This window comes from Ixodes scapularis, unplaced genomic scaffold (genome assembly GCF_016920785.2).
Source record: "Ixodes scapularis isolate PalLabHiFi unplaced genomic scaffold, ASM1692078v2 PGA_scaffold3__209_contigs__length_174095766, whole genome shotgun sequence".
In the NCBI taxonomy this organism is placed as follows: domain Eukaryota; kingdom Metazoa; phylum Arthropoda; class Arachnida; order Ixodida; family Ixodidae; genus Ixodes; species Ixodes scapularis.
The window spans coordinates 114,996,999-115,012,169 of NW_024609868.1; the positions used below are offsets into that span (position 1 = coordinate 114,996,999).

A 15,171-nucleotide genomic window follows, 5' to 3' on the forward strand; every position below is an offset into this window, starting at 1 on the left:
ATCTTATAGCTATTTCGAGAAAACGATCGGCGCGCCGTCGACGAAGACAACGAAAAAGGTCGTGCACCGAGGAGCTAACGTAGCCTTCGGTGCGCTGACCGTAAAGTAAAAACAAAACCCGCTGCATGCGGTTTTCACTCTCTCCCGCCTCCTTCTGCAACCACGTGAGGAAAAAATGTGTTGTCTTCCACCGGGGTAGCGACGAACGGCTTCACCGTGGCGGGGGCGACGAAGGCGCCGCGAGGATAGGAGCTGCGGGCGTCTCGCAAATCTCGTGCTCGAAACGCGTTGGGCGCGCAAGCACGACGCGGTCAACGCGTTTCGACCGGGCAAGCACGACGACTGCTGGGGCTGTGCTGTGACCAGCGCGTCAAAACGCTTTCGACAGCGTCGCCCCTTCGGACCTCAGAAGACTCATTGGGAGGAGATTGCGGACCATTGCACGGGTCCCGGTGAATATTGGACTTCGTGAACTTGCTTTCGTAGCGAGTCTCAAAGGCGTTTTGTTAACTCTCTTACTCTCTCGTTTGTATTCACGTTGTACGTTCTTAATTTATTCCCTTGTGTTGTCGATTTTCGTAACATGGCCAGAAGTTTAGTTACCTTGCCCTGCATTTGACTTTGCCTTGTATTCGGGGCTCCTTCTTGTTCTCTACGCCGGTGGAAGCTGAGCATTGAATGCCCACCGACTCGTCACTGGTAACCGGCAAAGGATACGTTCCTCGGCGGAATATGGCGGTTGTGACAGTGTCCACTGTTGGGTGTCGGACCGCACGCCTAGAGGGAAGACATGCCGTTTCATCGCTTTTGGACGTAGTTTACAGCGAAGCAAGCAAAAGGCCCGGGAATATTTGAAAGCTTTTTTTGTATTTTTCGTCGTCGCCCTTACCTACTACGTACCCTCCTGCACTGACCGTTGGCTACTTTTTCACTTAAAAATTATAAGTGCTATATTTTGCGTGACTCGTGCTGCACGAAACTTTCCTGATGGCTTTCGCTAGAGCAATTTCAGTCGTTAGTTCTACATTGTTTAAGAGATGCGTGCCGGAGAGCTCTCTAGTTGGAAATGAAGTACAAACAATATTATTAAGATTTCTTAACCGAAATGTCTGTTGTTTTATCCGCAAGCAAAGAGAAGCACTTCGCACTTTTTACTCGACATACGATAGTCTGCTAAACCAGCGTGCTGCTCGCCAGCAAAATTTCGTTTTGTATTTGTGAGCTCAGGTACGTCGTGTTTCCTAATGCTGTGTCCAGGTGATATCTGGGGCGGTCGTCCCCGCTGCGAATTTTCAAGCACACCAATGAAAGAAAGTTGCCTTAATTTTCGAGAGGGTTCTCCAGAGCGAGCGGTCCGGCGTCACGGTGTCCTCTGATCGCTATGCCTTGCCTCCCGCAAAATAATACTTCTATAATTGGCATTAGCTTCTTTTGGTTGGTCTGCCTCTGCACGCCGTGCAGCAAATCTCATATTTGACTGACTCTGACTGACCCTCCTTCCACGGCTTGTATTAATTTGTCGGCGACGAGATCGGCCGTCTTGTTGTGTTTGGATTAGCTGTGTGCTTTGAAGGTCTCTAGTGCACTCGTTCAACGCACAAAGGAAGTCAGCACCAAGCCGCCGAGTTTCTCGTGGCTCCCTTTTCCCGGACATTCCTGCCCAAAGAGGACACAAACCTTGGCACCTCGAGTATACCAACCAGCGGTACTCTTCTGTCCATTGAGTCTGGGATTTCGGCTTGAGTTTTCCCAGTGTAGGGAAACAATACTTCCTGCCAGGCTTCCAGGGGTTCATGAGCAATCAGCGCCTTTTCTCGTCGTCCTTGATCTTCTGACGTTTTGGACCGGTCAGGACGCACAGTCCAATGTCATTATTGGAAACATTGCGTGCCTCGCCCACGACGTCATCGCAAAAGGTGGATTTAGGACACGCTGCTTTGTGGGTCATTATTTCTGCTGTGGACGTAGGAGCATCGAGAGTAGCAGAACCACTTTCTCTTCTAAAAAAATGGTCCAGCATTACCTTTGGCCGCTTCGCTGAAGCCATCCTGGAAGAACCTTGCGTCAGCACACAGTGGTTCAGAATCTCTACCGAAGCTGCGGTGAGCGGTGCGTCCGTTGGATCTGGAAAGCCTGGAGCCCTCTCCAGATGCCTCTCCAGCGGCTCCGGACAGGAAAGGAGGAGCGGCAGCGGGAGAAACAAAGCCATACCCGGGAATCCGAAGATCCAAAGACAGAGTCTGATTGGCCGAAGCATTGGCGCGAAAGTTAGCACGCCGAAGAGCAGCGTACCTTTCCGCGCAGTAACGCATGCACGGGGGCGGGATCTGCTCCGGCGGAGCTTCCCCCATTGTCCGCGCACATGCACTCACAGACACGCGCCTCTAGTTTGCTTGCCGACGGCGATCGGAGTTCCTTTCGCAGTACACCACCTAGCGGAATCAATTCTTTTTCTTGTGGTTCGTGGATATTGCAGTGTATATAGTCTAATAAGAAGGGTGATGATTGACAAGTACAGCCACGAGTAACAAAGAAAATGAGGACTGGAGGGGAGGGTGATATTTTTTTGCGCGACGCAAAAAGAGAGCCGAAAGGAAAAGAGCTGTCGCGAAATTGGGCCAGGAGCGGTAATTCAACCCGCAAGCTCTCCCAGTCCGGTGCAATGCCTTAACGGCTAAGGCGCAGTATGGACCGACAAAGGTTGTGAATTCCTGGCGCATTTTTTGTAAAACTTTTCCCCTTTTGCCCTTAATAAAAAAAAAATGAAAAAGTCACCCTCTCCACCTTTCATTTTATATCGCGGGACTCGCAAGCCGTGGCTTCACTCTACGGTCAAGACCTGAAAAGCGGTCCCCGCTTGCAACGTCGTCAAATTAATCTACGTTAGTAGAAGGAATCGTCTTTCAAAGCATATCCAGGGTGTCGCAGTTATCTCAAAGTAAGCTAAAGAAAACGGAATGCTCTTGGCAAATGAAACTAACTGTTCGCTTTTAGCAGTCGTCTTGACACGGAGACAAAAAGACAGTGTCGGGGGGTCAGTATCTTGGAGCGGGAGGGGGAAGCTGTAAACCCCCCCCCCCCCCCCCCCCCCGCACCCCCGAAATAAGATCCTGGCTACGCCACTGATTATATGAGTCCTAAGCAGATAAATTTGCACCAGACGGGTACTGAAGATCACGCTCGGAAAAAATCATTTTGGGACGAGGATTCAACATCGTTCATAGACAGGCGCCGAAAAACAACAAGGACAAGAACAGACGTAAACACTGGCGCTTACTGTGTTTACGTCCTTTCCTGTCCTTGTGTTTTTCGGTGCCTGTCTACAATCATGTACCAACTTGCCCAAATTGCCACATTAATGCAGGAATTAACAACAGCATCTCCCTTGGCGCTTACAATTCGCTTAATTTTAGTATGTTATGGCTTTGTACGTTCTACAGGAAGACACCCTGTTCAATCCCCGTGTTTAAATCGAAAGGTTTAAACTTTTAAGGAGAAGCATGTCTGGCGTATTCCAAAATGCTCTTTTATGGAAAAAACAGAGAGCATTCCAGGCCGGATGGTCTGCTAAGCAGATCACGCCTTGCCCTATGTTTTTCTCTAACTCTTCCTTTCCAGACACTTCAATTAGCTTAGCCTGCGTGTAGGACATAATGTATTTTTCCTGTTTAAAATATGTATATAACAAATTGTGCCACTTCTTTTTGTATTATTTATCTAATATAACTTAAATTACGCTCACAACAGGCTCGCATGTATAAACATTTAAAATATAATCGGAACAAAACCTTATTTTTTAAAGATATGGCAGAGAAACGCATCAAACAAATGAGTAAGAAATCAGCTGCGTTGTATACTGCATAAGGCGTAAGGCCACGGCAGTTCATTCGCCGTCAATTTTTTTATATTTCTTAGGACTTATCTTACCGTCGCATTGATAGCTGCCAAATTTTCAAGCTCACAGGGATCCCGTTGAATGTCGAAGTAGTAGGGGGAACTGTTGGCGACGAAATTGCTTCCCGGGTTGTACTGAGAGCAGTTCACCACTACCTCTTGACGCCAATTAGGCCTAATTGACAGTTTCTCAACCTTGTAGAAGTCCCTGAGCACTGTTCCGGTGCGAGACTTCAGCATCATTTCGTCCAGGCCTTCAACGGGTCGTGTGCCTCCTGGAACTTCGCTGCGATGATATCTTAATTCGTCAGGGAAGGTGGAGGTGAGAAACACCTTACGATTTCCCACGATCAACGCCGAGGAATTAGCGGCCGAGTCAATGTTGAGAAGGATCTCATGGCGCGGAGAAGGCAGGTCCTCACAAAGCGCTTCCCACATGTCTATTCCGTCAATGACACCTAGCCTTGACACATCTCCTCCTGAAAGGATGAAAATATCAAAGATATTAGAGGTTCCTTAAAGGAACGCTAGCGTGAGGATAACTTTAAAGACGTTTATTGTCATGACCTTGCTGCTGAACACTTTTCTTTTAAGTAAAGTTGTTTACAGAGCTACGTTTTTGCAAGTGCGACTTGGATAGCGCAGCGTATAATTTTTGAAGTTAGCAACAGCACTTGCCCTTAAAACATTTCCCGTGGCAATGCACGGATTGTGAAATATTCCGAAATGAGCCAATTTGATTTCTCTATTGCTATTATTTGAACTTCTTCATGTCCTTTGAACTGGAATTGTATGAAGTAAAGGAAAATACTTCGCAAAAAAGACATTCTTACTACACAAAAGATTCGTGAAATGTCAAGCTAAAATAAAATCATGAAGCTTGATGATTTCCCTTTTTTTACAACTGCTTTTGGCAACTGAAGCCTCTTCGCAAACTTCGTGGCCATTCATTTTGCGTTCCGGTTATTTCATTTGTTTGTAAATTTTAATGTTATCTCCCAACTCGTCTTTACTATATACAACAAATATGGTTATCGCGTTTATGGAATTAAATAAAATGAATCAGTGAGGGAACAAAAATATGAGAACACAACTTTCTAGTAAAAGGGCCAATTTCTCACTAGCTATTACCCTTAATCGCCACGCACACTTCAACACGAGGGGCGCCATGTTGCGAAGGCAGTTTTGTTTTTACACAGCCAATTTTGCTGAGTTTTAACAGCCATTGATATGTAGTTTTAGCCTCCATGAAGCTAATACAATGAAGTGCACGCCAAACCCTGCTACGGGGTAAGACCTAACGTAGCTGTGACAGAAAAGAATATGGCGTCTTAAACTCAAATATTAAAGGAAAACGTTTTCTCACAACCGAAAATCAGTACCACAATAAAAACTACAGATATGGTAAGTAGGAAGAAATGCGCTCTGTACGGATATTTAAACGCCTAGATTTGCTTTCTATTTTTTTGCGCTTTGACCCCATCCGATCTCATCTCTTGTTTGACTACTACTTCCATATTGTTTCAAGAACTCTAACAAAAAAGCCGTTTACAACTTCCTGTAACGCCGAATTGGAGCGCAGCTCTTGAGGAGGAGGAGTGGAGGGTATATTCCTCCTCCTCCCTCGTGATCATGCCTGCTAGTCCTCCTCCCCTCCTGCTTCCCCTCCCTCTCCTTTACCACCTCCTCGTCCTTCAAGCTCCTCCCCTCCCCTCGCCTCCCCCTCCTCGTCTCTCCTCCCCCCCTCCTCCACCTTCGTACTGCTTTCCTCCTCGCCGCTGAAGTCATGTGACCCCCTCCCCCCGAGGTCACGTGACCCCCCGAACCAGACAATGAGGGGAGGAGGAGGAGGGGGAGGAGGAGGAGGGCAGAGGTCCGGGGGGTCACGTGACCTCGAGGGGACGGGATCACATGGCCTTGGGCGGGCCGTCACGTGACCGGCGGGGGGAGGGGAGTCACCCCCCGGGGTCACGTGACCTGGGCGGGGGAGGAGGGGGGAGGAGGAGGAGCGGGGGGGAGGAGGAGGAGGGGGAGGGGCGACGCCGACGCCGCACAGGCTGGAAACGGGTCATGTGACCCCCTCCCCCCGAGGTCACGTGACCCGCCCGGACCATACTACACAATGAGGGGAGGAGGAGAAGGAGGGGGAGGAAGAGGAGGGGGAGGAGGAGAGGGAGGGGCGCGGTTACGCCGACGCCGACGCCGACGCCGACGCCGACGGCGACGCCAACGGCGACGCCGACGCCGCTCAGGCTGGAAACGGGCCCCTAAGAGCTGCGCTCTAAAAACTCGCCGAAGATACTTAAAACTGCTTACGTGTAGGAATGCGCAAGCATTGCTTCACGCAGCGCATTCCCACAAGCAGCGAGGCACGTCTTGCTTTCACACACGCGCTCCAATGGTGACACCAGGCTCCCCACTGCGCAGGCGCGGAGAAGCTTGCCGGCATCCGTGACGAAGCATCTCCGTTGTTCTGCTTTTCTTTGTGTTTTATTTCTCAGGCAAATGCTTGATCACGTACATTTATGGCAATCTTTCGGGGACAACGCCGACGTTTCTTCGCGTAATGAGAGAGGCTTTCGTTGAAAATCAAACTTACCTGCTGCAGAATACAGAGTTGGCAACCAGTCGGTAATGTGCATCATCTGGCTCGAGATGCGACCTGACCTCCGCAACAGAGGGCTCCAGATAAAAGCGGCTCCCCGCACGCCTCCTTCCCACAAGGTAGCCTTGAAGCCCCTCAGAGGCCAGTTGAAACCGTAGTTGGATCCAAGACCCGTGGGAAGGCCTCCGTTGTCGGTGCTGAAGATGACGATGCTGTTTTCCAGCATATTCCTTTTGTGGAGTGCCTCAATAACCAGACCAATTGATTGGTCCATCTCGTAGACAGCCCCTTCAAAGAACCACCTCTTTAATTCTGGCTGCACATCATGAACGAAACGAGATTTTGGCAAAGTTGAGTTAATATCACGGTGCAAGATACGTGTATATAGGTGTGGACACGCAACATGGCGAACGCCGTGATGCGATCGACCAGATAAAGTCTTATATAGTGGCGCACGATCCAGTAGCCTCTTTTGTCAGCGTCTCCGCAGGGCAGATGACGAAACTGATCAGAAATAAACCAACTAGCAGAAATATGTGCGCTTTTGTCATTGTAAATTCACGCTTGGGCTCTCCGCTCGGCATGGGCTCTGATTTCGACGGACACTGGCTTGGACTTCGCTTCAACGCATTCATAATGATGTTCTTGGTGACGTTAAGGCGCAAAACTGAGGTCAATGACGATGCTGTGTGTAACAAATACCCGTAGCTCATGTGCCAAAATCAACATGATACGACAAACCCAGAGAACGACTTTAAAAACTAGCATGTCTCCTACGAAGAATCATAAAAAACAAGGTCCGCGACAGGCTACCTCTATCCGCTTACCCAAGAGCCGTACGGTGGTATCACTGGCAACCAGGCGAGGACAGGGCCTTCTCTGGCACCTGCGACGCGCGCGTTGTCCACAGCTATATATCTTATACCGTGGTTACTACCGAACAAAAGCACTTCGTTCCGACAGAACGAGAAGTGAGAAGAAAACCTATTTAAACCAATGCGGAGTCCGTAGCCATATATAAGTGTGTGTGCAGAGAAGGACGGTCATGGTGGTGTCATGCCCATTTATTTGTTTTCAATAAATGTTTTATATGAGGTAGCGAAACCTGTCCACACAACGGGAAAGACGTCACTTTTGCAAGACACTTATTTGTATACGTAAAAAAATTGTATTAGAAACGAGGTTGAGAAAAACGATTTTCCCAACTACGCGATGACGCAAATATGAAGGCCGTTGGAACAGAGAATGAAGCTTTGTACATTATCGAAATTTTTATGCTTAATGCGCGCATACCGTGCTGCCAGAATTAGTTAAAGTTAACTTATATGAGCATATATTTCAAGCGAAATAATATGAGAAACTGGGCTTCTAGAGCAAAACTTGTATAATGAGACCATTTTTCGGCAAAGTTTTAAGTGCCTTTAAATTTATATAATAAAGCTGAAACTTCTTGTGTAGAGCGTTTTATGCTTTGTGAACGTTCGGCAAATTAAATACTGTTATACTGTTGAAAATTGTTCCTGCACTGCACCCAGAAATTTAGTTAAAATCGAAAAAAGTCAAAGTTTTGCGATATTTGTGTGGCAATTAAAAAACAAAATCATACTCCATTTTTTTTTAAATTTTACCCAATGGGCTCTTGATGAGTGGTAATTACAAATCTGCAGAGACATGCTACTGTATTTTGTTAAAAAAAATGTGCAACTAGGTCGTGGTCGCATCAGTTACCGCAGGGGCGTTCCTGTCCTAACGACTAGAGGTACAGGATCGACGCATGCCACAGTATTCGTACTTTATCATATTTAATTTTATTTCATTTATTATACTCTCAGGGCCCGAAGGCATTACAGAGAGCAGTGCAATTATACATCAATATAAATTGAACAATGAAAACAAAACGCTAAAGAACAAAACATTAGGTAAAAAAATCGCTATGGAACGTTACTGAGAACATCAGTTATGGCGGTTTTAAAATAAGCAGCGTCAGTAAGTGAGACTACGGATGCCGGAAGGCGATTCCAGTCGACGGGGGCCAGGGGTAGGAAGGAGGCATAAAAGGTGGAGGTGATGCAGTAGGGGATTCCTACCTTTAGTAGATGATAGGTACACGGCGATATGTATGATGGCTCGGAAAATAATGAGGTTCGAAGTGCTGGGTTAGTGATAAATCTTGTGGAATAACCAGAGGCGCGCTATTTCTCTACGAAAGGAGAGGTTGGGCAAATATAGAGGCGCTTTCATGGATGTGACGCTGGCTGTACGGTGGTAGTTAGAAACTATAAAACGTGCAGAGTGATTTTGAATGGATTCAATGGATGATGCTAGGGATATGCCAAGGTTCCAGATAGAGCCTGCACATTCAAGTTTGGTGCGCACTAAAGCTTTGTATAGGAGAAGTTTGGGTGAAGCAGGGGCAAGGGAAAAGTTTGTTTTGAGATAGCCTAATAAGCGAATAGCGTTGTTAGTGATATAATCGACATGGATGTCCCAGGAAGATGTATTTAGTATATGAACACCGAAGTGTTTATAGGCTGACACAGAAAGTTAGGTGGATTTATTAGTAGAGTAGTAGGGACAAGTGTTATTTTGATGGGACACTCTCATGGATTTACATTTAAAGGTGCTAAGTCCCATAAGCCAATAATCGCACCAGCGGCTGACGTTGTTAATATTGGTCTGAAGAGCAGATATGTCAGAGTCGTTAATGATTTCCTTATAAATCACACAGTCATTAGCGAATAGGCTAATAGAAGAGGGTACATGCGTGGGAAGATCATTAATATATATAAGAAATAAAAATGGACCTAATACGGAACCTTATGGGATACCGGACTTGACACGTGAGGTTGAGGAATTAGTTCCGTTAGCGTGTACAAATTGGTAACGGTCTGATAGAAACAATTCTATCCAAGAGATTATTTTAATATCTATGTTAAGTTTACGGAGTTTATGAAGAAGCAGCGCGCAAGGAACCTTGTCGAACGCTTTTGAGAAATCAAGAAATATGCAGTCATTCCTGGAACCCCGGTCAAGTGTTATATGAAGGTCATGAGTAAAGGTTAGGACTTGAGTTTCACATGAATAAAACCTTCGAAATCCATGTTGCACTCAGTTAGAAAAGGAGTTTGAGTGTAGATAATTGAAAATGTGAGTATAAATGATGCGCTCAAGCATTTTACAAGGAATGCTCGTTAAAGAAATGGGACAAAAGTTTAAAGACGTTATGCTTATTCCCCCCTCCCCTTTTAGTGGCGAGGGATCACCTTCCCCACCTTCAAATGTTTTGGTAATTTTCCTTGTTCCAGTGATTGCGAAAATTATTTAGATAAGGTAACGCATTGGTACATAATACTGTTTTTCAAAAACTGAGCATTAATATTTTCAATTCCTGCTGCCGTATTGGTTTTAAGGTTTTCGATAATGTTAGATATACGTTCACAGTCTATGATAACAGAAAAGACGGGCGAAAAATCATAAGTTCTGAATACCGGACAATCTGAGGTTACTGTGCATGAAAAGGATCTAACAAATACATCATTTAACACAAAAGAACACAGTTCACTGGGCACCTCCCCTCCATGGGTGTCCCTAAGTACTATGACAGGACTAGAAAGAGGGTTAATAATTTTCCAAAATTGACGCGGATTGTTAAGTAACACTGACGGCAGCGTACTGTTAAATTAATGTAATTTTGCCTCTTTGAGTGCTTTCTTTATACGTTAGCCGCAACATGGTAGGCTTCCCAGCGTTGTACAATGTCCGATAGCCTTGCAGCGCGAAATAATCGTTCCTTTTATTTGACAGCTTTTTCAGTGTCAAGCTGTATCATGGAGATTTTAGTGAAGAATATACCACGCGAAAGGGAGCATGCTGCTTTCATCAGTGACATAACTTTTTCTGTAAATAAACACCAGTTATCATCAACTGAGCGCTCAGCAAAACAACCTATGTAGTCCTCTAGAAAACGACAAAGTTCATTGTTGAGTGAATCAAATCCAGCCCTAGCATAGTCAAAAAATGTTTTCGCGCGCTCAGCTCCTATATATTACTCTAAAAATAACACGTGAACTTGTTTTCACCGCTGATGTGGCTGGTATCGCCAACGAATACTGAACTTTACGGCGAATCCGATCCTTATTAGTGTGTTACACTTGACTCGTTCGATGCTCATCGCGCTACCTACTGACTGACAAAATAATTTGATACGCCGTTCTAGGCACCACTAGGATTGAGCGATGTTACAGATGTTTTTGGCCCGACCGATGGATGGCGTGGCGTGAACGGAAGGTTAAGCCGGTGGTATATTATGGCATTGTTACGCATGGCGTAACTGGACTCCAATTCGGTACATAATTGAAGACGGCGCCGGAGGAAAAGAAGTGCTTCTTGATGCAGACTTGCCGAAAAATACGTAAAAGTCCCCCCCTCCCCCCCATGCACAAAGTGAGGCCAACGGTTACACCCGCGCGCGCAAAGGCGATAGTATCTCACCGACTCGCAGCGGCGATACGCGACAAGGGCGGCGCCCCTGCACGGTGTAAACATAACCGGCCGGGCGTGTGGCCATGGTAAACAAACACCAAAGTCATCTCTCGTGCGGGGACACAACAGCCCCTCCCTACGGAAGAAGAAACAGAGCAAACAGAGGAGGAAGGGGGGGGGGGGCAAGGACTCTTGGAGAGTTTTGCCGGTGCTAGCAGACTGTACGAATGTACGAAACATGTCTTATGCATGGGTCTGTATTCGTGTCCGCTCCAGAGCGCCTTGAGGAATTTCTGCCTATGATCCAAAACAACATCTTTACGTGCATTGTAACGTGAAAGAAGTCGACGCGGAGCTATGCCGCAATTTCCGACAATCTAACTTATGACTCGGCGCATCTATGCTTGGCCTTGTAAAAAATTAAGGCGCATCTCGAGGACAACGTAACCAATCTACTCTCGCCTCACTTCCGTTAGCGATGGTCCAGCCGCTCATTTTAAGAGCCGGTACCATTTTCACGTGTTGCAGTGCAGTGAGCTCCAGACGACGAAGTGAATCTTTTCGGCAACAGGGCACGGCAAGAATGCATGCGACGGGGTAGGGGGACTTGTAAAACATCAAGCCACCCTGCAAAATTTGTGGGCGCCTGCCACGTACGCCATTCAAGGTGCGAGTGAGTTTCTACGGGCACTGGAAGGAAAAATGAAGAACGTCTCCTTGCTCTACATTGTGGATGGCTAGCTTTAGGCATATCGAGAACAAAAAAACAAAACAAAAAACGAGTGGTAGGGCGCCAAGAGGGTGCCTAGAATCCAGTTGCTTCACATGTGAAAATATAAAAAAATCAGATCAGAAAAATTCATTGTACCTTGCATGTGTACTAGTACGTTACTTGTTTCACCAAATCCGGCTGCGCCCGGATATATTAGAGACTCCTCTCGTCGAACTACCGGAGACCGACCCAGGCAAGCATCACAGTTTCCCGAATTCCTATGCCCTTCAAAGTAAGCAAGACCCCGGGGGACAAACGATTCGAAGGCCTTCCTGCACTTGGTTTGACATATCGGGCTTTCAACCACGCTCTTTTCGTCTCGCACAAAACACGACCTGTGAGAACACGGAGTCTGCTCTGGACTTGGAGCCGTAAGATTCGGTCTGCAAAAAAGCGGATCGGGCCCGGGAAAAGCGACGGCGGCGGGCCACGTCTGTGAAGAGGAACCCTTCGCAAGAAGAGTGTGTGTGTGTGTGTGTGTGTGTGTGTGTGTGTGTGTGTGTGTGTGTGTGTGTGTGCGTGTGCGCGTGTGTGTGTGTGTGTGTGTGTGTGTGTGTGTGTTTGTGGCCTCATCGGGTCGCCCACTTGCCCACCGTGGAATCCACCAGTACCACCCACTTCGGACAACGCAAGGGAAGAGGCCGTAACTCCCGGATTGTGAGAGATTAGACACTCCCTCCACCCTCTAGCTCCTCAGTGTTGCAATCTGGTTGGTAGTAATTCAGGATTTTAATAATTCAGCTTTCAATTGTCTAGTCATTGTGTTTCTTCTGTGTATTTGCCAGGTATATTTGCATTTTGCCGCCCGCGCACCGGCTGGGTAAAGGGCTAAGACTATTTATTGCCACGCTTCGATACTTGCGAACCCCATTATATTACTTCTCTTTCTAATTAAACCTACGTTTTAGTTAAACTCCCGTTGTTTAAAAACTTGTGTTACGCCCTCTTTATAGGCAAGACCTCACCGCGGTGTAGGCCGGTCGTCTGGTCAGCAGATCTTTTGTTCCTATTCTGTTTATAGTGAACCACGAACCTGTGCGCCTGTGGCGGCTCACGGCAGTCGGTGGCGGCGCTGGCTGATTCTCGTCAAGAGCGTCCTAATTGCAGATCTGCAGGTTTCTGTACAATATGAATCTCTCGGAATTTTATAAATATATTTCCCCAGATCGATAACTCTCTTTCCCCCTCCACCCAGTCACAGATCAGGACGATCGCGGATGAGGCGTCGCAGGAGATCCTGTTGGAGCGACTTGAGCAGCGCCCGAGCGCACACTTGGCTGCTGCCTCCGACACTGAACCGCTTACGCTGCCTAAGTCTCCCTTAACTGAACCTTGGTTTACACTCCTCCGCAATTGTTTTTAGAGAAATATCCTGTTTTTGTTCCGTTCTAGCCACGCGCGCCATTGGTCGTGGCAGAAGTTTTCGCACTGTCGCTCGTTTATGCGATGCCTAGAGAAATTAATCAAACGTTTTGTCAACAAGCTTTCGAGCGGCGCGTAGAAATACAAATCAAATTATTTTGTCAGCCAGGTACTAATATTAAAGTATTTAAATGATAGCACAATGAAACTCTAACCAGCCAAGTACAACGCCCTAATAAGGATCTTCCGCGCCGTAACGTTCAGTTTATATTAGCTATATCAAAAACATCAGCAATGAAACCAAGTTCGCGCACTATATTTATAGTGCTTTATGACGCCTTGGTAATAATAAGACAAGTCTGTATACTGTGGCGTGCGTCGCTCGCGTACCACTAGTCGTTAAGGCAGAAACTCCCCAGCGCTAATTGATGCGATCATGACCTGGTTACATATGTCTTTTTTTTAAACAAACTAATGCCACATGTCTTTGCAGATTTGTAATTACTGGTCATCAAGAAATCATCGGGCAAATTTTAAAGAAAATCGAGAATGATTATTCTTTTTAATTGCCAGACAAAAATCGCGAAATTTTGACTTTTTCAATTTTGACCGAATTCCCGGGCGCAATCCAGAAAAAAAAAAAAAACCTTTCCACAGTATAACGTTAATTGATTTGTTAAATGTTCACAAGGCACGGAACACTCGACACAAACAGTTTCAGCTTTAAAACATGAATGTCAAGTGACTTAAAAATTCGCCGCAAAATGGCCTCATTAAGTAAGATTTTCTCCAGAAGCCAAGTTTGGCCTTTTATCTTGCTTGAAATGTATGCTCATATACCTACTTAATTTCCTAAGCTTCAAAAATATTGATCCTATTAAGTCATCGAGAAAAGATATTCGGAAAGGTTTTTTTCCAGTGTGTTTTTTTGGTAGTACTTTCCGGAGCTTTGAGAAATATAATACTTCGTGTTTTCTGTTTATATATCTAAATGTATATATGTGTGATATTTTTTGTGCATGAATCCTCTCAATGTATCTATGGTATGTATCATATGTTACATAAATACATAGTTGCATAGAATTCTCAATGTATATATCAAGTTACCACAAAAAACGTAAATATTTCCGCCTGATTATTTCTTGAATGCCATTGCGTCTTGTTTATTTTTTCTTCTGCCACTGCTGTTTGTGTGAAAGGGGGGCCGGGGACTCGTCAAGCTGCATGATGCAGCTTTTTTCCTCAACCTCCCTCTACCATTTGTTTGATGGAAAAATAAACATTAACATTATTGCGTTTATCAGTTATCTTCAGTTCATTTTGCCAGAAACGTGTGCTTGCATTAAACGTAAAAACTTTGACAGTGTATAAAGCTGTATTTTTAATTCCGCCACCCTTCAAAGTTATGTTATCTTCAATTAATTTTGGCAGAAGCGTGTGCTAGCAATAAACTTAAACAAAACTTTGACGGTGTAAAAAGCTGTATTCTTTATTCCGCCGGACTTCGAAGTTGAGTTATCGCGCAGTTGGGAAAATCGTTTTTTCAACCTCCTCTTGAATGCTATTTTTCTCACGAATACTATGAAGTATCTTGCAAAAGTAAGGTCTGCCCCGTTGTGTGGACAGGTTTCGATACCTCATATAAAAATTTAATTGAAAACAAAGAAAATGGGCAAGACACCACCATGACCGTCCTTATCTGAACGCACCCATCAGCGTATAAACATTTAAAAATAACGGAGCGAGAGATTAACATTTTTACACTGAAGGTATTGTCTACGAATCTGCCGTTGTAAAGTTGTAAAGATGTGAAGTTGTAAAAAAAAAAAAAAGACATACGTCTTTTTTTTTTTTTACAACTTCATAAAGTAGGGATGGTTACACAACATCCGATATATTTATATTGAACATCCTGAATTCAAACAAAACGACGACATAGGTGTCATTTGTTGTGTGTATAATAGCCGGATAGATTTAATTGCTCTTAAATTTAGCTTGAAAATCTCGGCAAGAAAACAGTATTATCAGATACCGGATTCTCTGCCCTCAAACAGGC

The 15,171-nt window shown here is 45.5% G+C and overlaps 1 pseudogene; it reads right to left on the reverse strand.

Moving 5' to 3' along the window:
- Positions 1-3,466: 3,466 nt before the first annotated feature.
- Positions 3,467-14,828, reverse strand: LOC121837269 (annotated as a pseudogene).
- Positions 14,829-15,171: the final 343 nt, after the last annotated feature.